Consider the following 25,000-nt stretch of genomic DNA (forward strand, 5'->3'; position numbering starts at 1 on the left):
CCTTTGTGTCGTCTCTCATCCTTTCCTTTGTCTCAAAGTGCCTAACCTTATTTATGCATGCAATTCCTACTTTTCCTCCAAGTTCTAGCTCAAATGCTACTTGAAGCCTTCTCTTAGTTGCCACCCTTCTCCATACTCAGGGACACACTGTGCCTACCATTTGGTACCTCGAGCAGTGAAGCAGATATTGTGTATTTCCAGTGCCTGACATTGTGTTGGGTAGTAGGAAAAACTCTCAACAAATATTTTGGGATGGATACGTTAAAAGATTTCGGACTAAAAATTCATAAATATCATGGAAAAGCAAAACATCCTTTTTTCAAACTTAAGCCCCCCAGAACTAAGAGATTCCTTTGGATCCCTGGAAATTAAAAAGAAGCCTTACTTAAATAAACTTGCTTGTAATCTCAGTGAATGTCTTACCTCTATAGGTGACCCGGGCTGCAACAACTGTTGGCTCAAAAAGGCATTTTAGACATTGCAAGAATGACAGACCCATAATAGAGAAATATTCATGGTCCCTCCCTAACGTTCTGATATGGCACCATGAAGGGCAGCTTTCCCACAAAGTATCCCATTGTGCCATCACCAGGGGCAAAATAGAAAAACAGACTGACCCTGAGCTGGTCCAAAATAGCATTTCCTGTATTTATACAGTGGTGGAAGTAGTTACTATTTATGGATTGCCTTCATATGATTTTCAAAATTCACCATTTTATTCCTCAGTTTTTCTTTGAAAGGGATGTACTGGTTTTGTGCCACTTTTTAAAAAAAATCAATTAGAGAAATATTTTTATGTATAAAAAAATTTAGTGGAAAAATCAACCTCCAGAGTAGGTTTTGAACATAAAGGGGGAAAGCAAAAGGCCAGTCATTAAAGTGCCAAGCAGTCAGCCTCCTGGGGGCCTCCGTAAACACCCTCAGTGTTCAAGCCCAATAATCACTGGACTTTTCTTGAGTGATGTGTTGTGACACTAATAGAAGTAGGATCTGGGTCAATTTTGTGCTCCACACCACACAACCCGTTCTTTACGCTCTGACAGTCCACACTTACTTCTGGAAGCAATGGACCTAGCATAATTTTGAAACAAGACACTCTGACTTCTTTAAGTGGTAGGATAACACATACATGCTGCCATTTCCATTAAAAAAAAATCTTTTTTCTTGATGATTAGCAATTAAAATAATTCAGCTTTAATTAGCTCATTTCAGTAAGCAGCTAAAGGCTGAAATGACAGTGAAGAGGAATCTGGAATACAATGACTGACTCATGGTGTATAAATGAGGCAGCTGAGGTACCTCACACAACCTGCGTAGATGCTGTGCTGTGGTCAGCACTCCATCCACACCCAGGGCCCCAAGCATTTAGGCTCACTTATCCCCTCCACACATAGCGAATGAGCGTCTTCTATGTGCCAGGCTCTGGGCTGGATGCTGGAGATCATTCAGAGGGGAGCTATAAATCAACCATAAGAGTATAGAAGGTAATTGCTTTGATTAAGGGGTTTAAACAAAGCAAACTACAAGAATAAGAAAGAAACAGGTAAGTCTGCCTGGAGCCATCAGAAAGTATTTCACAAAAAGGGTGAGTTAGCACTGGCAATGCAGACAAGCTGGAATGATGTATTATGGGAGAAGGAACGGCATGCATGCCAGCAAGAAAGGCAAGGGGCTGTTCTGGAATTCTGTCTTGCTTGAAAGTAATGTGGGCTGAAGAAGTGATCAGATGAGAGGAGGAACTGGTAGGCAGGGGCCAAATGATAATAAGCCCAACAAAGTTTAGATTTAGTCCTCCAAACCAGTAGTTTTTGAACACCTTGAAGCTAGAGGCACTTTGTTCATTGGAAACACTTATCAGAAAGCATAAATGAAAGAGATTTGCAAAGTCCAGCTGCTTTCGTTGTGGCATGATACATGCTGGCGGGAACGCTCGGACTCCATTTGTTTGTAACCCCACAACGCCAAAGCCAAACCCCTGCTTCAGGAGGGGCTAGTCGCGGCAGGCAGCATCTAACATGGCCGCCAATGATCACCACCTCCTAATATTCACAGCCTGTATAATTCCTTCCCTCGAGTACACACTGGATTTAGCAACTCCAGAAGTAGTGATGGAGTCACTTCTAAGATTAGGTTGCAAAGACTGTGGCTTCTGTTGCTTTCATCTCTCTCTCCTTCACTCTCTGAGATCTCACTCCGAGGGAGCCAACTGCCATATTGTGAGTGGTCCTCCGGAGAAGCCCACATGGGAAGGAACTGATATCTCTGGCCAACAGCCAGTAAGGACACGAAGAGTGCCAGCAATCACATGAGTAAGCTTGGAAGCACATCCTCCCAGTTGAATCCTGAAATGAAACCACAATTCTAGCCAACACCTTGACTCGAGCCCTGTAAGAGACCTCTAGCCAGCTAAGCTACACCCAGATGGCTGACCCAGAGAAATTGTGAGATAATAAGTGCTTTGTTGTTTAAGCCTCTACGTTGTGGGGGCACTTGTTATGCAGCAAGAGATAACTATTACAGGCACCACGGTGGAATTCTGAGCCCGGAGCAACAGGATCAAGTGTGCATTTTAAATGCTAACTCTGGAATGAGCAAGCAGGAGACATTTGTTGGAACAAGACCAGAGATAAGGCAGTGGCTGGCCCAGGAGGAAGGTGAAGAGGGCCTGAGCAGTGGGGGTGGGAAGGAGGGGAAGTAGTATAACTATTGAAGAGGTAAAATTAATGAAACTTGATATTATTTGGTTGTGGAAGTAAAGGAGTTTCAGGGACAATGCCGGCCATCAGCTGGGAAACAAAGAGGAAGGAACATGTTTAGAGAGGAGGGAAAAAAGTTTAATTTGGGATGTGTGGAGATCACAGTGGCTGAGAGTCATCCTTATGGGCAACACTGTTACTTGGAGGCATGGTACAAAGAAGTCTGAAATAGGGTGCTCTACGTGAGAACCTGTACTCAGGAAACTTCACTCCTAGATGCTGCAAACTGCAGTGCCTTTGTGGGTTAAGGAAAACACAAAGGAGAGAAGAGTTCTGGGTATAAAGTAATAGGGAGCGGCAGGGACTGTGTTGAAATGCAAGGTGCCTGCCTTCCTTAAAGTACCAAAGCCAAACATGTTTGAAACACTGCTGTCTGTGGAGCCGACATCCACTTCAAGAGAAGCTGGTTTTAACAGCCTTCCTGAGGAAGATGTCACAACAGAGCGAAAAGGGCATGAGCTTTGGAGTCAGGCAGCACTAAGTTCAAATCTCGTCTCCACCACTTACTCACTGGTGTCCCTGGGCAGGTTACTTATCCTCTCTCCGCCGGCATTTCCTCAGCTGCACACAGGGTTAAGAACACCAGTTTTAATGGAATTGTTAAGTGGCACAATGATTTTTAACGCAAAGGAAAGTTCCTGGCACAAGATAGGTACTTCAGGAATAGTAGCTGATATTACAATTATGTTATAATAATGGCCATTATCCCTCCCTGAAGGGCACTCCAACATACAATGGATTGCCCCCCCCCCCATTCTGTGCAGAGAGCACAAGAGTCATGGCAGAGTGCCCACGCTAGAGCTCCGAGGACTCAGTGTCCAGGAGGGTGAGTGTGTATTGTGCGTGTGTGTTGCAAGTACTTTAAGTAATGGAAAATTGAATGTCAGGAGGTACATGGTGCAATAAGGGAAACCAAGAACAGAAGTCATGGTACACCCAGGCCTCCAGGAACTGGGATTTCAACCAAAGCAACCCTGGGACGATGGTAGCAGGATTTGACAGAGCTTCACACCGGTGCTCCAGAAATAGGACTCTGCTATTCCCCATGTGTTGGTGCTCATGTCGCCGGTACATTTATTCTTTCTACTTTTTCTTTTTTCCACCTGATAGCTTCTCTTCTCTCATAGTGTCTGTTTCTTCCTAACTTTGACCCTATATAGTCCTAACCCCACCTCTTCTTTTCCACTGTAAATCCTTTCTAATTCAGTTCTTGAGAGGACCTACCTTCTCCTTTCCCCTTGCAGTTTGAACTGCAAATGAGGATCTGTTTCAACTACCATCTTAGCAGTCATCTACGGCTGAAGAAAGAGAAGGGGAAGTCATGCGATGTAAAAACCACCTAAACTTTAGCAGGACCCGTGGGTGGACCATTTCCTATAGAAGGGACTGCGGTCATGGAGGCACCATGATTTGCCATGCCTAGTAGAGAGCATCTGTGAGCTTGTGTCCAGCACAGGCCAGGAGGCCGGATGGCAGAGCAGATTTAAAAAAATAGCATACTGTTATTTTAGAAGTCAGTATGAGAGTATTATTCAGCCATAGAAATGAAGGAAATCCTGCCATTTGTGACAACATGGATGGACCTTGAGGGCATTATGCTAAGTGAAATAAACCAGACAGAGAAAGACAAATACTGTATGATCCCACTTATACGTGGAATCTAAAACAAACAAACCCACACCCCTGAACTCATAGATGCAGAGAACATCTTGGTGGTGGCCAAAGGCAGGAAGTGGGGAGGGAGAAGAAATAGGTGAAGGTGGTCAAAGGATACAGACTTCCAGGTATCGGATAAGTAAGTCCTGGGGATGTAAGGTATGACATGGTGACTGTAGTTAATAATGCTGTATTGTATATTTGAAAGTTGCTAAGGTAGTAAATCTTAAAAACTCACACTTGTATAATTGGTAACTATGTGTGGTGATGGATGTAAACTAGATTTATTGTGATCCTTTCACAATATATACAAATATCAAGTTATTAGGTTGTACATCTGGAACTAATATAATGTTATATGTCAATTATATCTCAAAAATAGTATTAGGGGCACCTGGGTGGCTCAGTCAGTCAAGCATCAGCCTTCAGCTCTGGTTGTGATCCCATGGTCCTGGGATTGAGTGCTGTATCAGGCTGCCTCTCCTTTGGCCGCTCCCCTTTGCTTGTGCTCTCTCTCTCTCTCTCTTTCTGTGTGTGTGTGTCAAATAAATAAAATCTTTAAAAAAAATAGTCAGTATGAAATTAGTTGCAGGAAGATATCATGCAACATTACAACACTGGAAGCTTCTTCCAGGAGTCTCACATTTTTCCCCTCTGCAACTTGATCAGGTACAAAGAACTACCAAGGCAGTTGGCTCCAAGTATAATGTCTGTGGTGGCTGCCTTCAGGTTCTTTACACAGCTGTCTGGAGGATGAAAGTCCGCTCTGCTCCAACATCAAGGGCAAGGATAAGGCTTGTTTTCCTTCTCTGCTACTCCATCCTGCTTGGCCTGGGTGTGGAATCTGGGACATTACTGTTACTTCAGTCCTGAGCAGAGCTCATCCAGGGTGAAATAAGGGTAGGATCAAGTCTTTGCCCTCACTGGCACTCGGCTTTCCCCCAGGATGTTCATTCTCTTCTTCCCGAAGAGAGGGCCAAGCCCCAGTGGCAGCTGTTGTGATTTCCAGAGAGCACAGAACTGGGGCTTCCCTACCCTTCTCGCATCTCCCATGGGTGTCCATCCAAATGCGTATGTGCCTGTTTGGAAGCTGACAGGGTGAATAGCTTAGAAAGTGACTGAGAGGAGAAATGTATGGATTCATAGATTGACAGAATTAGTTAAGTAAAACATCCCTTTTATTCGTTAGGAAAAGTGGAGGCACAGAAAAGTGATGAGGTGACTTGCCCAAGGTCATAAAACTACTCGTTCCACAATCTATTCCTGTTGGAGAAGGAAGGAGAAACCATATATTTCCAAGGCCCCTGCTCTTCCTTCCTCCTTAGAGGTGTGAAGACGAATTGACTTCTCCTTTTGTGCATTTTAAATTTTGCTTACTCCTTTTTGTTCTCTACCCACTGTTAGTTATTAGGGTGATGCTTCCATACAGACAAGGACCCAGCAATGCCCAAACCCTGCCTTACCTGCTACCTCCCTCTCCACCTCCCACCAGGCTCCAAGGAAGCTAAGCACAATAAATAATACAGATTGTGAAACAAAATACCTCTTTATTAGCATGGCCCAGGCACTCATACCCCAATGTAGAGCTCGCTGATAAAAAAAAAAAAAAAAAAGTAAGTGAGGCCTTCTTCTTCTTGGGATTTCTCTGCCCTCTGACCATATGCAAAGATGAGGAAATCTGAGAAACAGGTACTATATGGCCAGGTTTGCACAGTAGGTCTTCGCTTATTTGCTCACCCAAATGCATGGTAGGAGGAAAGTAGAAGAGAAGAAACTGGCTGAGCCTGATCCATCTAGAAGGGATACAGGAAGCACAAGAGAGGAGCACAGAAGTTCACACCCTTTAGCAAATATAGCCTAAATTAATTACCTGGTGCTATGTAACCAATCACTCCAAAACTTAGTGGCTTCAAACAATAATCATGGGTTATCTCTGGCTGCTTCTGTGAGTCGGGAATTCAGACAGGGCATAGCAAGGATGGCTTTTCTGCGCTCCACAATTTCTGGAGTCTCCCCTGGAAGACTCATAGACTGAGGACGGGACCTGTCTGAAGGAACATTCACTCACTCACAGGTCTGGTGGTTAGCTGTCAGCCAGGACACTCCCATGTGGCGTTCCCATGTGGCTTCCCCAAAACATGGTAAGTGTCCTGAGAGAAAGCCACACGAGGGCACCTGGGTGGCTCAGATGGTTAAGCGTCTGCCTTCAGCTCAGGTCCTGATCCCAGGGTCCTGGGATTGAGCCCCACATCAGGCTCCTGGCTCAGCGGGAAGCCCGCTTCTCCCTCTCCCTTTGCCTCTCCCCCTGCTCATGCTCTCCCTCTCTCTCTCTGTATCTCCGTGTCTCAAATGAATAAATAAAAATCTTTAAAAAAAAAAAAGCCACACGGAAGTCATAGTAACGCCTGTGATCCAGCCTCTAAAGTCATGCAGCATCACTTCTGGGACATTTGAGTAGTTGAGGCAATTACGGACGTCTGCCTAGGGTCAGAGGGCTCCTTCTGTTCTCCACAGACACCACCTCATGATGAATCAGGTCAACCTCATATCGTAAGAAGACCATGAGAGAGGAGACATTTTAGGATAATACAATCTACCACAAAGTCCAATCGATGTCTTGGCCTCTGACCATTCAGATTAGAAACTTCTTCCTTACTGAGTGGGAAGACAGGAAGAAAGGTGATCTGAGATAAGCATGGCTGGGAAGAGGGCTTACAATTGTATTTTTCACAGAACGACCACCCTTTCCCTACAGACATTACTTTAGAGACTCCTATTTTACTCTCTTTATAACTCCCTTATCTTGGCCAGAACACAAATTCAAATGAACTGCCCAGTTTTGACTTCTGGATACCACTGGGTTGATGGGTAGGAGGCACATATGTGGAAGAAGGACCCCTGCCCAGTCAGTCCCCTTCCAAAGCAACGCAAAGCAAAGCAAACCAAACCAAAACAAAACAAACCTAACCTAAACCAAACCTAACCAAACCAAACCTAACCAAACCAAACCTAACAATCTGTTATACTGTCTGAGAAATCCATGTCAGTTAATTTATCTTAATACTGTCCCAACTGTTAAATTCAAACCCAGTAGAAGTTCTCTCTTATTAATCATGTATACCTTAATGGAAGTTCATGTGGGTTTGAACTGGGGTGGGGGGGGAGTGGGAGAGGAAAAGAGAAGAGTTGAGAAGCTGGTAAGAATAAGGTAGAGAAGAAAGGAAAAGCAGGAGTAGAAGCTATATTACCTGGAACTTGCTGTGTTACAGTTCACCATGGTCCAGTTGTTGAAAGCATCTTACAGGGTTTTCCAGCTCTAAGCCCACAATATTGGCGTGGGGACCACAGATCCTCCACCACCTCTTACCCAGAGACCAATCCTGGAGACCAGATTTCCTCTTCATCCCACCCCTCACCAGAAATTCTTCTTTCCTCTGAGTACCCTACAGAAGGAACTAAGTAATTCATATTTTTTAAATTAAAAATAGTAACAATAACTATCATACTAATCATTAAAAGCTGTGTGCCACATACTATGTTAAGTGTTCATATTATCTTCAAATAATCTTTACAAAAATAATCTAGAAGGGGCGCCTGGGTGGCTCAGTCAGTTAAGCATCTGCCTTCGGCTTGGGTCATGATCCCAGGGTCCTGGGATGGAGCCCCGCATCGGGCTCCCTGCTCCGCGGGGAGCCTGCTTCTCCCTCTCCCACTCCCCCTGCTTGTGCTTGCTCTCTCTGACAAAGAAGTAAATAAATATATCTTAAAAAATATACATAAGTAAAATAAAAAACAAAACCAAGTTAGTACATTAAAAGAGTAAAAAGTGCCTTTTTGTGTAAATGATTATTCTCAATCAAAACAAGAGAAAATATGAATTAATAAGGAAGACATAATATATTCCCAAATATGTGCTTGCTTACAAAAATATAAAGCACTGTGACAAATCAAATAACTGGAAAAGAAATACAAGCCATTACCCCACAAAGATGCCTGATCCTGATGGGTTTATGAAAATTTTCCAAACTTTCAAAAGAACAACAACAAAAAAATCCCTATGTTACATAAACTGTAAATGTGTGTTTGCGTATGTTGTAGGTCTTATTTTATCAAGTGAAAATGATTGATTTCAAAATTTGAATAGGAAACTAAAATCAAATTATAGGGCAATCTCATCAATAAATAAAAACGTTAAGATTTTATGTTAGCAAAAAGGGAGAAAAATACATGTTCTAGTCACTATGTTTAATTCTAGAAATGCAAAACTGGAACAAAGAAGTAAAACTAATATAGCACATCACATTAACAGAAAAATGGAAATAAATCTACATGATTTATCCAAAGAGATTTTAATAAGTTGTTGCCTATAATTCTCTTCCCTTCCTGATGAGAACTTTGAAAATCAGGTGTTGATAATTTAGAGATTGTTTTTTGTCATATGGAATTTATCAGAAAGGTAGATTCCTGGTCAGCATTGTTTAAAATCATTTCTCTTCTATGAGAATACAGCCTTTACTCAAGGATGTGGAGGAAGGGGGACTGGTAAGAAGAAAAATATCAGCACCCTGGGGCAGGAGCCCTCGTATTTACAGACTGTGGCACTAGGGAGCTAGGATCCAAGGAGAGACCAATTCAAGAGGCTCACATATACAAAATAATTGAGTAATGACCAGGAAAAGGGAGTAGGAATAAATGCTTCTAAATGTCCAAATGATATGCTTTTTAATTTATTTTTTGCTTATTTTGATTTGAGCTGCCTCCAAGCTATTTTTTTTAAAGATTTTATTTACTTATTTGACAGAGAGAGAGAAAGCGTGAGTGGGAACACAAGCAGGGGGAGTGGGAGAGGGAAAAGCAGGCTTCCCACTGAGCAGGGAGCCCGATGCGGGGCTTGATCCCAGGACCCTGGGATCATGACCCAAGCTGAAGGCAGATGCTTAAGAACTGATCCACTCAGGTGCCCCCCGAAACTATTTTTTTAAAGATTTATTTATTTTGGAGAGAGGAGGGGGGAAGGAGGGAGAGAATGAGAGCGAGCATGTGGTGGGGAAGGGGCAGAGGCAGAGGCAGAGAGTGTCCCAAGCCGACTCCCTGCGGAACCCAGGGAGGGGCTCCATCCCACAACCCCGAGGCCACCTGAGCCAAAACCAAGAGTCAGATGCTCAACTGACTGGGCCACCCAGGCACCTGGCCTCCAAACTATTTTTATCTTCAGCGATTCCTTTTTTTTTTTTAAGATTTTATTTATTTATTTGGCAGAGAGAGAGCACAAGCAGGGGGAGCAGCAGGTAGAGGGAGAAGCAGGCTCCCCACTGAGCAAGAAGCCCCATGTGGGGCTCCATCCCAGGACCCGGGGATCATGACCCCAGCCGAAGGCAGACGCCCAACCAACTGAGCCAGAGGCACCCCAATCTTCAGCCATTCCAAACAGGAAACTAAGGCAACATTAGCTATTTTGGATTTCCAGTCTAACCATGATGGAGTATGTACTAAAAACAGAGTCCGATTTTATTCTTGAAGAAGAAACACACTGGTTTTCTCAAATCAGGGTCTCTTCTAGAAATGTCATCAATAACTATTTAAGAAGAAAATATTATGTTTAAATATTAGAAAGGAAGAAACAAGAATATCTCTTTTACAGATGGTATGATTGCAGATAGGAATCGAAGGAAATCAACTAAAAATTATTGAAAGTAAGAGTTCAGCTGCAGAACTGACACTAAAAATTTTGTATGTATGTATATATTGCATTGTATTATATACGTATACATGTCAGTATATATACTGATACATAACAAGGAAATACAATAAAAAATGGATTTCTGTTGTTGCTCTTACAACAAAAGCAGGTTAAATGCACAGGGATTGACTTAACTTATGGCGAGGTTTATTCAGAGAAATTATAGAGAGCATTAATAAATTGAGTGCTATGCCTGCTCTTGATTAGGAAATTAGATACAATGGTACGTCCAAGGTTAGTATGTAGATTTATCAAAGCCTCACAGGGTAAATGAGCGCAATTCCTCTGGTTTAATAACAAGAAAAATGCCAAAGAACACTTATTTTAAAAAACACACTTACCTACTTTATATTTTGCTTTAGTAAAATTTTGAAACATAGTTCATACCTCTAAGCCTTTGTGCAGGACTGCTCCCTTTCTTGTCTTCTTCTGGAGAGTGACTTTACCCTTTATGACCCAGGTAACTCCTCCAGGAAGCCTTCCTTGATACATCCTAGCTGAACCAAAAGCCCTCTTCCAAGCATCCTAGCAACCTACCCGTGCGTTTCTCCCCGACTAGGTTGCAAATTCCTTGTGGACAGGAGACAGTCCTAGCTCTTGGCCGTCTTTGTTCCTAGCACAGTGGGGGCCCATGGTAGTCCTAAGAAAGGTCTTGTGCCATCTGCCGCAGAGTGTCTCACTGCTGGCACTAGTTTTGACATCACTCTTTGTCCTACTGAAGCTGCTCATATGAATCTAGATGGTGGTTCTCAGCCCTGATGCATATAGGAATGTCCTGGGGAGTTTATAAAAATACCAGTGACAGGGCTGCACCCGAAGCCAATTAAGTCAGAATCTCTGGGGGTGAACCCAAGTATCAGTATTTTTTCAAAGCTCCCCAGATTGATTTGCCTGTGCTGCCAGAGTTGAGAACCATCAGTTTAGGACATACTTCAGAGCTTCAGACAAAGAGCTGCTTTTAATTCTGATTCTGACTAGGCAGATGGGGAAGGGTACCCCTGCTGATATGGTTGCTATGCAGGGCCTGGGGGAGTCAGGAAGCATCTCACCTCCCCCTCAGGGCCTCCCCCTCCACGATCCTATCCCCATGAGGCTGAATGCTTACAGTTATCATCTTCACATGTTCTTGAAGGCTTGCTGTTGAAGCCCTCTCTCTGGGAACTGGCTTTGAATGCTGCCTCACTCATTCGCATGCTTGCCTTTCCTTCTGATCAGGGGGATGGGGCACTTCAATTGGCCTCAGGTCCCCCCTTTGGAGTAGAAGGGTTGCATAATAGTCATGACGAGGGTCCAAGGCAAGTCTGAAATAGATATAATCCTAGGGGCCCCCTCTTTAAGAAAAAGAATACACAGTTACACATCACAAAATTGCTCTGGCCTTCCCAAAGTTTGATTTATTGTGGCATTCTCTATCAGAGACTTATCATTGAGAGCTCTCTTCACAACAAAGAAGCAAAGATGTGTTATCCTAATTTTACAAATGAGGAAACCCTGGTCCAAAAGTGTGTGCTACTTATCCCAAGTCACACACGTGGAACTAGAATTCAATCCAGTTCTGGCTGGTTCCTGACCCTAGACTCTTTCCACCACACCAGCAGATCTCAGCAACTACAGAGGTTGTGTATGCCCCGGGGCCTGGGATTATCATAAGATGCAGGCAAATCTATAAGGATACCAAATATTTATGTACATGGAAAACTTAATGTGACTTGCATATAGGTAGGATGTTTCTTAAACAATGCATCGATGCCGTTGTAGCTAATAAAATGGTATCATTTAAAAAAAAGCATGAGTGTTACTTAATAGCCTAAATCACAGTCTCCTTTCTCAATTGAGAGACATGGAAAGCACAACTCTTACATGAGACTTGCAAATTTTTTTTTAAATTTTAAATGTGACTCTGGTGCTGGAAAGGTCAGGATGCCCACTCTATGAATGGTGCAATGGTATAGCTCATGTTCCCTGGGTCTGCCGTGGCCGGCCTCTTTCCACAGGATTCCATATTCACAAATAGTGGTCTCTAAAATGAAAGACTAGAAAACAATATTGTTTTGTTGAGTCTAATCTCTGATAGAGAATGCCACAATAAATCTGCTGGGGTAAAGGAATAATATATCTGAAATTCTATTTATGTTTATTTTTACCCTTACCTTTAAAAATATCCACGTATGGGGGCTCCTGGGTGGTTCATTCAGTTGAGCATCCAACTCTTGATTTCAGCTCAGGTCATGATCTCAGGGTCATGAGATCGAGCCCCACGTCGGGCTCTGCACACAGCACGGAGTCTGCTTGAGATTCTCTCTCCCTCTGCCCCTCCCCATACTCAAGTTCTCTCTCTCAAAAAAAATTTCTTTTTAAATATCCATGTATATTTATGCTTCATAAGGTATATACACGTTTGTAATTATAAATACATATTGCATAACATAAAAGATAAGAGCACAGACCCTGGGATCTTGGGTTTCCCTATGTATGTCCTTAGAAAAGAATCCTTTCTGTGCTTCAGTTTCCTCATCCATGAAACAGAGATAATAAAACCTACTATTGACAGTTGTTGTGAAAATTAAGTGAGTTAACACATGCAGAATATTTAGAACAGTGTCTTGCAATAGTAAGTGCTGTGGAAGTTTTCTTCTGTGATTAAAACTAAGTTGAATTTAAATAAAGAATTTTTAAAAAATAAAATAAAAATTTGAAAAAACATGCACTGCTTATTTTGCATATATTAAGGCATATTAAGGGTGCACTCTCTCAACCAGAAAAAGGTGTGATCTTAAAAGTTTGGCAATTATGGCTCTAACAATTCGATTAACTACTGCAGAAGCAAAAAAACAAATGAGTCTGGGGGAGCAGATCAGGACGCCGCCCCAAGCTGCCGCCTCCTGCGTAAGCCAGATTCTGGTTTTGGGATCTGGGCTAGCACTGCCAAATTGCTTAACAACGCAGGAGTGAAAAGAGAGCGCTCATATGCTGGGATTATTCCTCTTTGTGTTGTTCTCCTGCCCGGCAATGGGAGACAGGCTGCTACACAGAGCTTCCTTCTGATAACTGGGGGTGGAAAGACCAAATCACAAGGCTCCACTTACAGCAGCCTCCCACTCCCTCCAAGGATGAAGAAAGGGGTCTGTGTGCTGGGGCCATGCCCCTGCCAGCTGCCCGGCAGGACAGCTGCTGATCCCCTGCCCCGAGGTCCTGTTTGTCTCATCTCCAGGCTGAGGCACCAGGAAGTGGGGACATCAGCTGCAGAGAAAAGAAGTAGATTGAGTTTTGCTTATGCTGTCTACTTTTCTTTCCTCCTTTGCTCTTCCCAGTGACAATTTCACAGTCAGTATCCTCCCACAGCCTCAATGCCCTTAAGCCCAGAGATCTACTGGTCTGGCTCTCCTGACTCCCCGGATGCTGTCATCCAGATTCTCTTCTTCCTGAAGGAAAGGCCCTGGAGACCTTTGCGAAGTCCCAATCCCCGCTCCAGGCTCCTCTTCTCCCTCTTTGGGTCTGCCTCTCTGTTACTCAGAGATTTATAACTCATGCAAATACATGTAGATGATTAGGCAAATGATTATGTAAATGATGCCTTTCCTCTTCTCCGTTCCCAGTTCTGCTAACACTAGGAGAAAGGAACAATAGTGATTAAATCCTGACATTCCAGACAAACATGGATAAACCTTGAGGGCATCATGCTAAGTGAAATAAGTCAGACACAGAAAGACAAATACTGTATGATCTCACTTACATGTGGAATCTAAAAAAACCAAACTCACAGAAGGAGACAGTAGATTGATTGGTGGTTGCCAGGGGCTGGAGGGTGAAGGTGATCAAAGGATACAAACTTTCAGTTATAAGATGAATAGATTCCGAGATCTAAAGCACAGCAAGGCGACTATTAGTCACCAATACTGTACTGTATACTTGAAAGTTGCTAGGAGAGTATATCTTGAATGTTCTTACTACACACACACATACAAAAGGTAATTATGTGAAGTGATGGATATCAACTAATATTATTGTGACAATCATTTTTTCAGATATACATAGATCATCACGCTGTACACCTTAAACTTATGTGACGTTGTATGTCTCTTATATCATAATAAAGCTGGAATAAATGATTAAAAGATGGGAAATAAGGGTGCCTGGGTGACTCAGTTGTTAAGGGTCTGCCTTCGGCTCAGGTCATGATCCCAGGATCCTGGGATCAAGCCCCGCATCGGGCTCCCTGCTCCACGGGAAGCCTGCTTCTCCCTCTCCCACTCCCCTTGCTTGTGTTCCCTCTCTCGCTGTCTCTGTCTGTCAAATAAATAAATAAAATCTTTAAAAAAAAAGATGGGAAATAGAATCAATGTGTAAACAGTAAAGAAGCTGGAATTTTAATCTAGAAAATAAAATGTAATGCTTTTTCACAGCAAAATTTTTTTCCACAGAGGATAAAATAAAGGAAGTCTTTGATCCTTAAATTTCCAAAAAAGCCTCAAATCCACAGCAAACTGTAGAATCTGACCACCTATACCCATTGCATTTTCCCACTGAAAACGGCCTCTTAGGAAATGGTCAAGGGGACTAATTGCTGTATTTTACCAGTAGCTCATATTATAACATTTATGTATTATACACGGAAAAAATCCTGAATTTTCTGCCTAATAGACAAAATATCTTCATAGAAAGAACCATAAATCCAACTGTTCAGTTTCTATTTTAAAAATTCTTGTCCTTATTTTAAACAATTAATAAAGCTGGCTTTTCATGAACCACAAGAATAAGTAACTGGGTTTTTAAGTTGAAATCGTATTATAATGCTCACTCTTGCGGATTGAACAACATCTACAATTCAGGAGGCCTGCTGAAGCTTCCAGGAAAGGTTATTGGAAGCCAAGTACATGACAACTGCTGAAAATCTAATAATTTCAAATGCCGTTGCCGCTGAAATCCTATCTCCGATTTCCACCTACTCAAACAATTATTTATGAAACTGACCCACAACACATTCACACACAAGCTCTAGAAGCCCACAGAATGTTTTGCCTAAAGTTACAAAAATAAATGTTATTAGAGAACCATCCTTAAACATACGAATTCTATCCTATTGCTTAGCTAAAAGTGAAATTCTAAATTGTATTTTTTTTAGAAAACTTCTTAGCAGCACCATCTAGTGGGGAGTGCAACAAAAAACCCAGTCTGAAGAGCTATTTCTTGGAATGATTTATTTAAATTTTACTTAATAAAGTTTGTCCCATCTTCTGACATAAGAGTCTAAATTATGAGATAGTCTTCAGGACCACTTGGATAATTGAAAATATAGTGATATAGCAAAACTTAGATTTTCTCCAACAGTTCAAATTTCAAATTTTCATATATTCTAATAACAAATATTCTAGAATTTTATATTTCTTTGTATGTAATGTTATTGTCTTAAATAAAGAGAATTTGTTAATTATACCATAAAATGTCATTTGATTTTTAGTTCTTTTAAGCATTTTTAAATTTAAGTCACAAATTAGGAAAAATTTTATTGGATCATGTGTTCTGAAGTTAGGGGTCGGGGGGCGCCTGGGTGGCTCAGTCAGTTGAGTGTCCAACTCTTGGTTTAGGCTCAGGTCATGATCTCAGGGTAATGGAATCAAGCCTGGAGCCCTGAGTTGGGCTCTGTGCTCAGTATGGAGTCTGCTTTGTCCTTCTCCCTCTCCCCAGCGCCCCCCCACCCCCGCCGGCCCCACTGTGCTCACTCCAAAATAAATAAATAAAATCTTAAAAAAGTAATAAAAATAAAGTTAGAGTGGGTAGACAAGGCAAGAGTTAGGTTACCAATGGAAATTTGGTTTTTACACCACCTTATGTTAAGCTGTGCTAGATACTTTTTAAACAGTTAATGAGCAATCTTTGTAACCAAAATGCTTGCTTTTTAGGAGCTTACATTTGGAGAGGGAGCAGAGAAAATAAGCAAAGAAACAAAGAAATATATAATATGTCAGATAGTAATTGGGCTATGGAGAAAATGCAGTGTCAAAGAGATAGGAAGTACAGGGGAAGGAAATTATTGCTATTGTATGTGGAATAGGCAGAGAAAGATCTAATAAGGTGACACTGAAACAGGAAAAAAAAAAGAGAGGGAGCAACCTATGCAGATAGCTGAGGGAAGTGGGTTTCAGGTAGACAGAATAGGAAGTGCAAAGGCCCTGGGGTGGGAGCTTGCTTGACAATTCTGAGAACACCGAGGAGGCCAGGTTGGTTAGAAAAGAATGAGCCAAGCAGAGAACTACGAGAGAGGACAGAGAATTTATGGAGCTCCGCGGCATTGCAGAAAATCTCATTTTTATTCCAAATGAGATGGGAAACAACTGGAGAATTTTGGTAAGAAGAGTTAGTTGCTCTGGCAGGGGTGAGAGTTCAGTTAGAGCAACTGGCTGTTGTATCCATAAGGCCACAGTAAAACAAGGGCTGAAGCAAGGAGTCCAGTTAGGATGCTGTTGCCCCAGGTGAGAGATAACTATAGCTTGGCTCCAGGCGACAGCAGAGGAAGCAGTGATAAGTACTTGTATTCTGAGTATATTTGCAGGCAGAGTCACCAAGATTTGCTGATGGACTAGATATGGAGAGTGAGAAAGAGTCAGAAATGACCCTAAGGTTTATGATCTGAGTAAACGGCTGGATGGACTGCTACTTACTGAGAATGGGAAGGAAAAGCCTGTATGTGGGGGAGGGGGTTGACAGATATCAAGGGCTCAGTTTTAAACATGTTAAGTTTTAGACATCCATTAGACCTCCAAACGTAAATTTCCAAATAGACAAGACAAACAGGGGAGAGGTCCAGGCTAAAGGTGTGAATTTAGGAGTTTTCAGTGCGTAGATGATATTTAAAGTTGTGCAACTGAGATCACCAAGAGAGTAGGGGTACATAAACAAACAACAGATTTAAAGACTGAGCCCCAAGACCTTCCAACATTTGGAGGTGAGGGAGATGAAGAACCAGCAGCGGAGACCAAGCAGGAGGCTAATGAGGTGGAAGAAATCGAAAGAATGGTGGTATCATGGAACTGGGTGAAGCAAGCTTTGTAAGGAAGAGGGAACGATCGATGACTCACGTAGGATGAGAACCAGGACTGACCATTGGATTCAGCAACAGAAGAGCGTTGGTGACTTTGACAAAGGCAGTGTCAGTAGAGTGGTGGGGATACAAGCCTGACTGGAATAGATTCAAGGGAGCACGAGAGGAAAACAATGGGAAGCCAAGAGAATCATCAGTACAGAAGTTTTGCTACGAATGAAAGAAGTGTTGGTAGCTAGAAGGGAAGATAGGATCAAGATTTTTTAAGACAGGAGGAAGTTTTTTTTTTTTTAATATACATTTTTAATGGAACAAATTACAGCTTGTTTACAGGCTGATTGGAAAGAAGCCACAGAGAAAGGGAAATCGGAGCAGAAGAAAGAGGAAAGGATTGCTGGGAGAACGGATCTGAGTAGGTGAAAGGGGAGGGGATCTAGAGTCAAGTGGAGGAGCTGGGTTTTGACAGATAGCTCGTTCACAGAAATAGGAGGGAAGGCAGGATATATGAGCACAGATGCAGGGAAGTGGGTAGATGTGTTGATGCTGCCTGTGGAAGCTCTCTTCTGACTGCTTCTATTTTCTCTGTGAAGGAAGCAAAGACATCAGCTGAGAAGGAGGATGGAGAAGGAAGTGATGGAAGACAGAAGAACGGGAAGTCTGCAGAGTTAAGGTACTGAAACCCGCATCCTTCCCCCCAGACTGTATCACTAATAAAGGTGATATTTGGCACACACAGTTACTTCTGATTTACTCCTCAATTTATTCTGAAGCTGGCTGGTGAAGCCATTCATTAGAGACCCCCTTTGAAGACCCTAAGAATTTAGGTCAAGAAGACAAAGGAATACTCAGAGAATATTTTGAGACTAGAGAAGATTCCGCTGAGGCAAACTGTGAATTGAGTCCCTTGAGGACTCAGGGGAAGGATTTGGAAAGCGGAGGGAGACTAGGCGTCAGGTCAGGAGAGGTACAGAGCAGTATGGGGGTGAGAGTTCAGGGATGAAGTGAGAGATAGCTGGGAGTTTGGGCTTTTGGCAGTGAATGACCAAAACAGAGATAAGGTACGATGAGAGCAGTGTGAAAACATGGCGAAGCTGTGTATGGATGCTGTGGGGCACTGCCCAGGTCCCGCCTTTCAGGGCCAAGACACTTATTCCCTCAGCTCCTGGGAGTGTTGGCTGCTGGTAGAAGCCAGCAACCTGAATTTCTCCAAGGATATTGACCTTAGCTGAAGGCAGATGCCTTGTTTGAGGCCATGCCTCACTAGGGGCAACCCACATTCAAAAGCAAGGTGGGCATACAAAGCCCAACCCCTTTACCTCAAATTCAGGGGGCCTGACGAAGCTTTGCTGCACCTGCCTAGTAGTTCAACTCCTTCGGTTCAGTCTTGGCTTTCTTCGCTCCTGTACGGGTATTGTTCCCAAGAGCACTCAGCAGCAGACCTTCTGCATGGAAATCTCTACTCCAGAGTCTCTTTCCTGGGGATCGTGGCCTATGACAGTTGCTAACAGAACTGGTCCCGGGAAGCAAACTCTAAAATGGGATTTTGGAGCTGCATTACAAACCGGGCAATTGGCAATGAAAACATCATCACTGGTAGAAAGTGGAACGTTGAAATCTTCTAGCATGCTGTAATTGTGAAAAAGTTAAAACTTTCATCAGTGCAGGGCTCCATACTGGGCCTACTTAAAAACAAAAACACCAAACAACTTTCATCAATGGAGAAGTTGAAGTGGGATACCCATAGAAGGTAATGAGGGCAATATCTCAGGCATTTGAGAGGTTTATAGGAAGTCGTAATTACTTGGAGTCAGATGGCTGTTGCTGGGGGCTACCACTGCACAGAGGAACACAATTAAAGGTGTGAAGGTCATTAATTACCAATGTAAGATGAACAGAGAATGTCAGAGGCCTCCCCTGGCAGCATGTGGGAAACTCATCCACTGTAGTCACAGGGCAGAAAACACAGAGGATCAAGCCCAGGACTAAATTTTTTTTTAAAGATTTTATTTATTTATTTGAGAGAGAGAGAGAATGAGAGATAGAGAGCATGAGAGGGAAGAGGGTCAGAGGGAGAAGCAGACTCCCTGCTGAGCAGGGAGCCCGATGTGGGACTCGATCCCTGAGCCGAAGGCAGTCCCTTAACCAACTGAGCCACCCAGGCACCCTCCCAGGACTAAATTATAAGGGAAATGGAGTTCCAGAGAGGGTTAGTTTCTCATGGCAATTCTGCTTTGCCGAAGTTAGGGCTGTGATTGGGAAGAAGTGTGACCCTGTGACTTGGAATGGGGACATCTGGGTCAATGAATTTGAAAATATCGAATTCTGGGGAGGTGGCTCCCCTCTCCTTGCTAAAGACCTGTGACTACTCAACCCTCCTGCCACTTGCTCTAAGACAAGTTAGAGGCTTCTGTTCTGCAGGACAAATGCCTAGCCCAGGAAATATCTTCCCTCCTGGCCAGCAGAACAATAACTACAGTTAAGTCACAAAATAACCCATTCAGGGCAGTGCTGAGATGAAGGAAGGAAACATCTTCCCAAGGAGCTACAGGACTAGCCAACAGGTATCAGTAGAAACCAGAGAGTACATTTACGAGTGTGTCAGATAAAGGAGGGGGGCAGACATAAACTTTGGTAGAGAGAGCTTATTTATATGGAAGCACTCTCCATAACAGAGAATTTAGTGCCCAGGTAAAGACTCAGGACACGTTAGTAATACACTGCTAAGTTGGCTGTTGGAGGCTTGGAGAAAATGACAGCATAATTAGTGAAGCAGAGACACCAGGACTGCCATGGCAGATGGTGGAAGAAGGAATCAAAAGACTCAAGAGAAGTGACTTGAGGTGAGAATATATATGGGTAATGGCAAATTGCCAAATGGTGGGATGGTTGGTCGGGGCCTAGAAGGAGAAGTATGGGAGGATAGGGGGCAGCAAAAACTGGGGAATTGAGGGATGGACCTATGGGAATGGGCACAAAGTGTGAAGAGCTGTGCATCACATGTTAATGTCATCCAGAAGACCTCTACCACAGAAGACAAATTAAACAAACAAGTAGGTAAAGTGACCAGGCTGGCTGCCATCAATGAGCCAGTGTCCTTGACCACCTTAGAGCAGGCACAAATAGCCTGTAAACAGAGTGGGCTGTAAGGATGGAGGTCATGCATGAACCCGAAAGAATGGGCTTCCGCTCACCAAGGCTAATGTAGCTGCTGAATGTACATCTAGCCCTAGGCACTGTCCTATCCTGAGACCAACCAACCACTTGGTGGTAAGCCAATTACACTGGAAACTCTTCAGTCAGCAGATCAGAGATTCATCGTGCCTGGAACTGACATATAGTCCATGTGTGGGTTTTCCTTTCCTGACTGCAGGATTCACTTTCCACAGACTTAGAGAGCGTCTGAGCCAGTGACACGAGAGCCCACAGAATATTGCATCAGACCAAAGGACACACTTTAAAAACTAAGGTGGTGTGGAAGTGGGCATATGAGCATGGATTCCCTACTCCCATTGCATGCAAAACCACCCAGAAGCTATTGGCCTTCCTAATGGAGTAACAGAGTATCTCTTTGAAGTTAGCCCTGAGGTGCCAGCTTGGAGAGGATATCCTGTGAATATGGGGTACTGGTCGTCCGGGATGCAGTTCACACCCCAAATCAATAGCTGTTATGTAATGCTATGTTTCTAAGAGACAGAATTCAAGGTTATAGGGACCAAAGAGCAGAAGTAGAAGTGGCCCCACTTACATTACTGCCAGTGATCCTCTTGGAGAATCTTGCTTCCAGTAGCAGCAACTAACTCTCTGGGATCTAGAAGTCTGTTCCTGGAAGGGAAACCCTTCCACCAGGGACACAGTAAGAGACTTTGTACACCGCATGTGCCACTCAATCACTTCTGGATTCTTTGTGCCAAGGAAAGGAGTCACCACTCTGGCATGAGTAATTGCTCCCAATTACAGGTGGAGGTGGACTACAGATAAAACATCATCGAGGCTAAATGGAAAATTTGACAAACATCATTTAATTAACAACCTTGATCTTACGAGAGAATCCCATATTCGTCAGAGAATGCACATTCTTTTCTAGCACACCCAGGATATTCATAAAAATTAGTGATATGTGAGATCAAAAGAAATCTAGTAGACCAATACCAAAGAGTTGATAGAGAGTATATGGATCCAAACATTTCTGATCATGGAGATTCATTGTCATAGTTTGGGTTCCCTGGGAAGCAGACTCTGAGTTGGAGATTAAGGAGTGCTTTTGGGATTAACACCTGTGAAGGAGAGAGGAAGAAGTGGGAATGAGTAGAGGGAGAGGTTGCATTTCAATGCAGAAGCAGTGAAGACCCCAGGCCAATATCACTGGGAGCTCTAGAGCTGTCAGCCCTTCAGAGTTGGGGCAAGAGGACCAGGCACTTATACTCCTGCACCGAGCAGTCATTGGATGCAAGCTCCGTTGGAAGAAGATGTGACCTTGAGCAAGGCAATCCCCGAAGAAGGCCATTTTTCTGGCAGCACTGTTAGCAGCTAGGAAAACAAATCTCTCATTCCTAAAGGAGGATCTGGGTAAAGGATCACATAAATTTTAGTATACATCTCTAATATGTAGGATGTTTATAAATTGTATAGTTTCACTATTATATTGATATATATGCACATTATAAAACACAATAAAATAGAGATTTATAAATGGGAGCACCTGGGTGGCTTGGTTGGTTAGGCATCCAACTCTTGATTTCAGCTCAGGTCTTGATCTCAGGGTCATGAGTTCAAATCCCACATTGGGCTTCACACTGGGCATGGGCCTACTTAAAAAAAAAAAAAAAGAAAGAAAAGAAATTTTTAAATGATGAAATGATGAAATAAATAATGTTAAAACATTTTGCTAATAGGTGATGGTTTTGTCCTATTATTAAATAATATAAGACACAATACACACTTAGGGCAAGCTTCATCAGGAATGGTAGATTATAAATCAATATTCCTAATAATCTTCTTGATAATTTCAAAGCTTTTTGGTCAACTTCTTGCTGGATCTGACTAAGTAATTCTACCTTGTAATGCGCCTGACAAAAAGCTGGTATCAGACCTACCAACTCTGCAATTTTCTTGTTGTTTACCTTTGTTTGTATTATTTGCATTATCTTCAATTGTGCTTTCTTTCAAGGAGTCTTTTGTGAGGGTTAATTTAGTAAGATTAAATAATTAAGTCTAAATATCCACTTATCCCAGCATACGTAATCTGCAATATCTCTCAACATGCTGACAGCAAATGAAAGAGGGAGGAAACCTCTCTGTATGTTGGAATTTGCCCTCTGCCTGCAGGATACTTCATTCCTGACGTATGCCTGTCTGAGATGCAACCTGGTGAGGCCAACAGTGTCCATATATACATGAAATATTAATAAAGATTAATTTCTTTTTTTTTAGACAAAGATAAGTAGCAATCATTTCTAACATTTTCTGCCTGTACCTCTACCTCTATGAGTCATCTTTTACACTTCCTTGGGTAAGGGCGCTCCATTTTGGAGATCTCTGATCTACTGAGCAGAAAGTTCCTGTACTTCAGATTTATCACCACCCTTCTAGTCAGTGCTGGGAGATAGTATTTGTTTAATTCAAGAAATCTTTTCTTGAATTATTCTTCTTTTCCTTCGTGCCATTGTTGACCACCTTTCCTTCCCATAATGCACACTTTCTTTGGGTGTTTTTGTCTCTCAGTAAGTAGGAGTCATCTGAGGTTCAAATAGGACTGTGAAACTAATTCCTACTAAATATTGATTTAAAGCTCTATTCTCAGGTTCTTATTTGGCATCTCCATGAACTGCCTACAATTCTACATGAAACATAACATAAAAATTTATGAGCAATTCAATATCAAGTTGAAAATCACATCACAGTGGCAAATTTTTTTTCTTGAAATAAGAAATCCTGTTTAATGAGACTGGATTTTTGAGACTGCCTGTGCATCAGAATTACCTACGGCACTGAGAAAAACACAAACAAAAACAAAAACCCACTGATTCCTGGGCCCTACCTGTGATAATTAAAGACCTACAATAACACTGGCTTATTTACACATGATAGGAATTGATTTCACTCTCACGTGACTGTTGGAAGGCAGAGTGGCAACTCTGCTCCAGGAGGTCTTTGGGGGACCAAGCTCTTTACGGCCCTCCATTCTGCTATCCCTAAGGCATTACCTTTGTCCTTATGGCCCAGGATAGTGGTTGGACTCCAGCTGTCACATCTGTGTTCCAGGCAGCAAAATGGAAGAAGGGACAAAAAAGAAATGGGCAAAGGAAGCACATCAGATGACTTCTAAGGGAGGTTCCCCAAAGCTGCCATGTGATGCTTCTATATATATCCCATTCTCTAGATCTCAGTCACATGTTCACAACTGGATGCAAGAGAAGCTGACAAATATATTGTGTATTTTGAGCAGCCTAATGCTCAGCTAAAAAACATTGAGAAGTGTATTACTACAGAAGAAGAAAAACATTGGGGGACAGCCAACAGTCTCTGCCAAAATGTACAAATTAACAACTGTCTAGGCCTTGGCAGATTCTGGGAATGCGAGTGCAGTGATGGTTTGGTTGGAGAAGATTTTGCCCTACCTAACCTAAGGATTTCATATTATGGCTAGAATTCGCAACTGCTTCCTCTTAGAGAAGGTGGAATAACTGTAACTATAGTGAAAGAGTTAGATTGCATCAGCTCTGCTCTTGTCACCTTATCAGACGCATTCAGGCACTCGTTCTGCTAGGCTATTTTAAGTTTGGTGAAAGAGAATAAATAAATATTACAATTGAAATGTCCCGGAATACTTTAGACAAGAATTAAAAAGCCCTGTTCATCTCTTATGTTCCTCTTTGTCAGAATGCTAGGGGAAAAAAGGACTAAGATGAACAGACAAGATGAAATCTTTGTGAAGTTTTGGTCCCATTAGAGACACCAATCTAAAGGGAAACTTTCCTTTTGTCAGCTAATTTTGGTTATAAAGATACTTATAGCAATAAACAGAGGAAAGAGTTTTTGACTTGAAAAGAGTACCGGGTGTTGTACAACTCTAGGGGGTGCTATTCACATTATTTTTATGTGAATGACCACCTCTTGGAACACGGTATGAGTGGTGTCCTTCAGAGTTGTATAATGCTGCTGTCCTACCAGGAAGCAGTGCAACTTGTTTGTTAATCTCAAAATTATAAGCTGGCAAGATAAGCAGATGGCACTGGTCGTTTCAAGAATAGTCAAAGACTATTCTGTTCTTGCAGAAAGCTGTTTGTAATCCAGAGAGCTTCTTTTCTATTAATCTCATCAATGGCTACCAAGAAGGGTCAGCCAATCTAGTAAACCTACAATTTTTCTGATTTTTAGGTGTCTAAAGACAAATGTAAGACCCAAGAAATTTCAGGTTCCTAACTGCTGTGGAGTATGATTTGCATACACAATTCTGAAACATCATTAATCAGGGGAGTTTAGGATCCCACACTTTATCTCTCTCACGCACACCTGTTCTTGCTGGAAGTGAATAAGTAGATAGCAACCACAGCTGCACGGTGGCTTTACTGATTTAAGGAACATCGTTGGTCTCATCTATAAAGCTGGAGAATTACGGCAAAGCTTCAAGAGTGCTTCTAATATATAGTTCTCGTCAGAGTCGATTACCATTAGAACACATTTTTTAAAATGTCATTCTGAAGCTGTTTTTTTCCTAAAAAAAAAAGACAGGCAGTTTTAAAGTTATCAATAACAACAACAAAATAAGCCTCTGAAGCAAGAACATTTTCAAGGATGAAATAGAATATC

General features: G+C 42.4%; 1 long non-coding RNA gene across 1 annotated transcript; it reads right to left on the bottom strand.

Annotated features, from left to right (window-relative positions):
• Positions 1-13,214: 13,214 nt before the first annotated feature.
• LOC113918333 lies at positions 13,215-21,950 on the bottom strand. Its single transcript, XR_003518526.1, has 5 exons — positions 21,891-21,950; positions 21,341-21,465; positions 20,937-21,182; positions 18,508-18,817; positions 13,215-13,392 (listed from the first exon to the last, which is right to left on the bottom strand). It is a non-coding gene; the product is annotated as an uncharacterized LOC113918333 (long non-coding RNA).
• Positions 21,951-25,000: the final 3,050 nt, after the last annotated feature.

The sequence above is a fragment of the Zalophus californianus genome, chromosome 1 (genome assembly GCF_009762305.2).
Source record: "Zalophus californianus isolate mZalCal1 chromosome 1, mZalCal1.pri.v2, whole genome shotgun sequence".
NCBI classification, from domain to species: Eukaryota; Metazoa; Chordata; class Mammalia; order Carnivora; family Otariidae; genus Zalophus; species Zalophus californianus.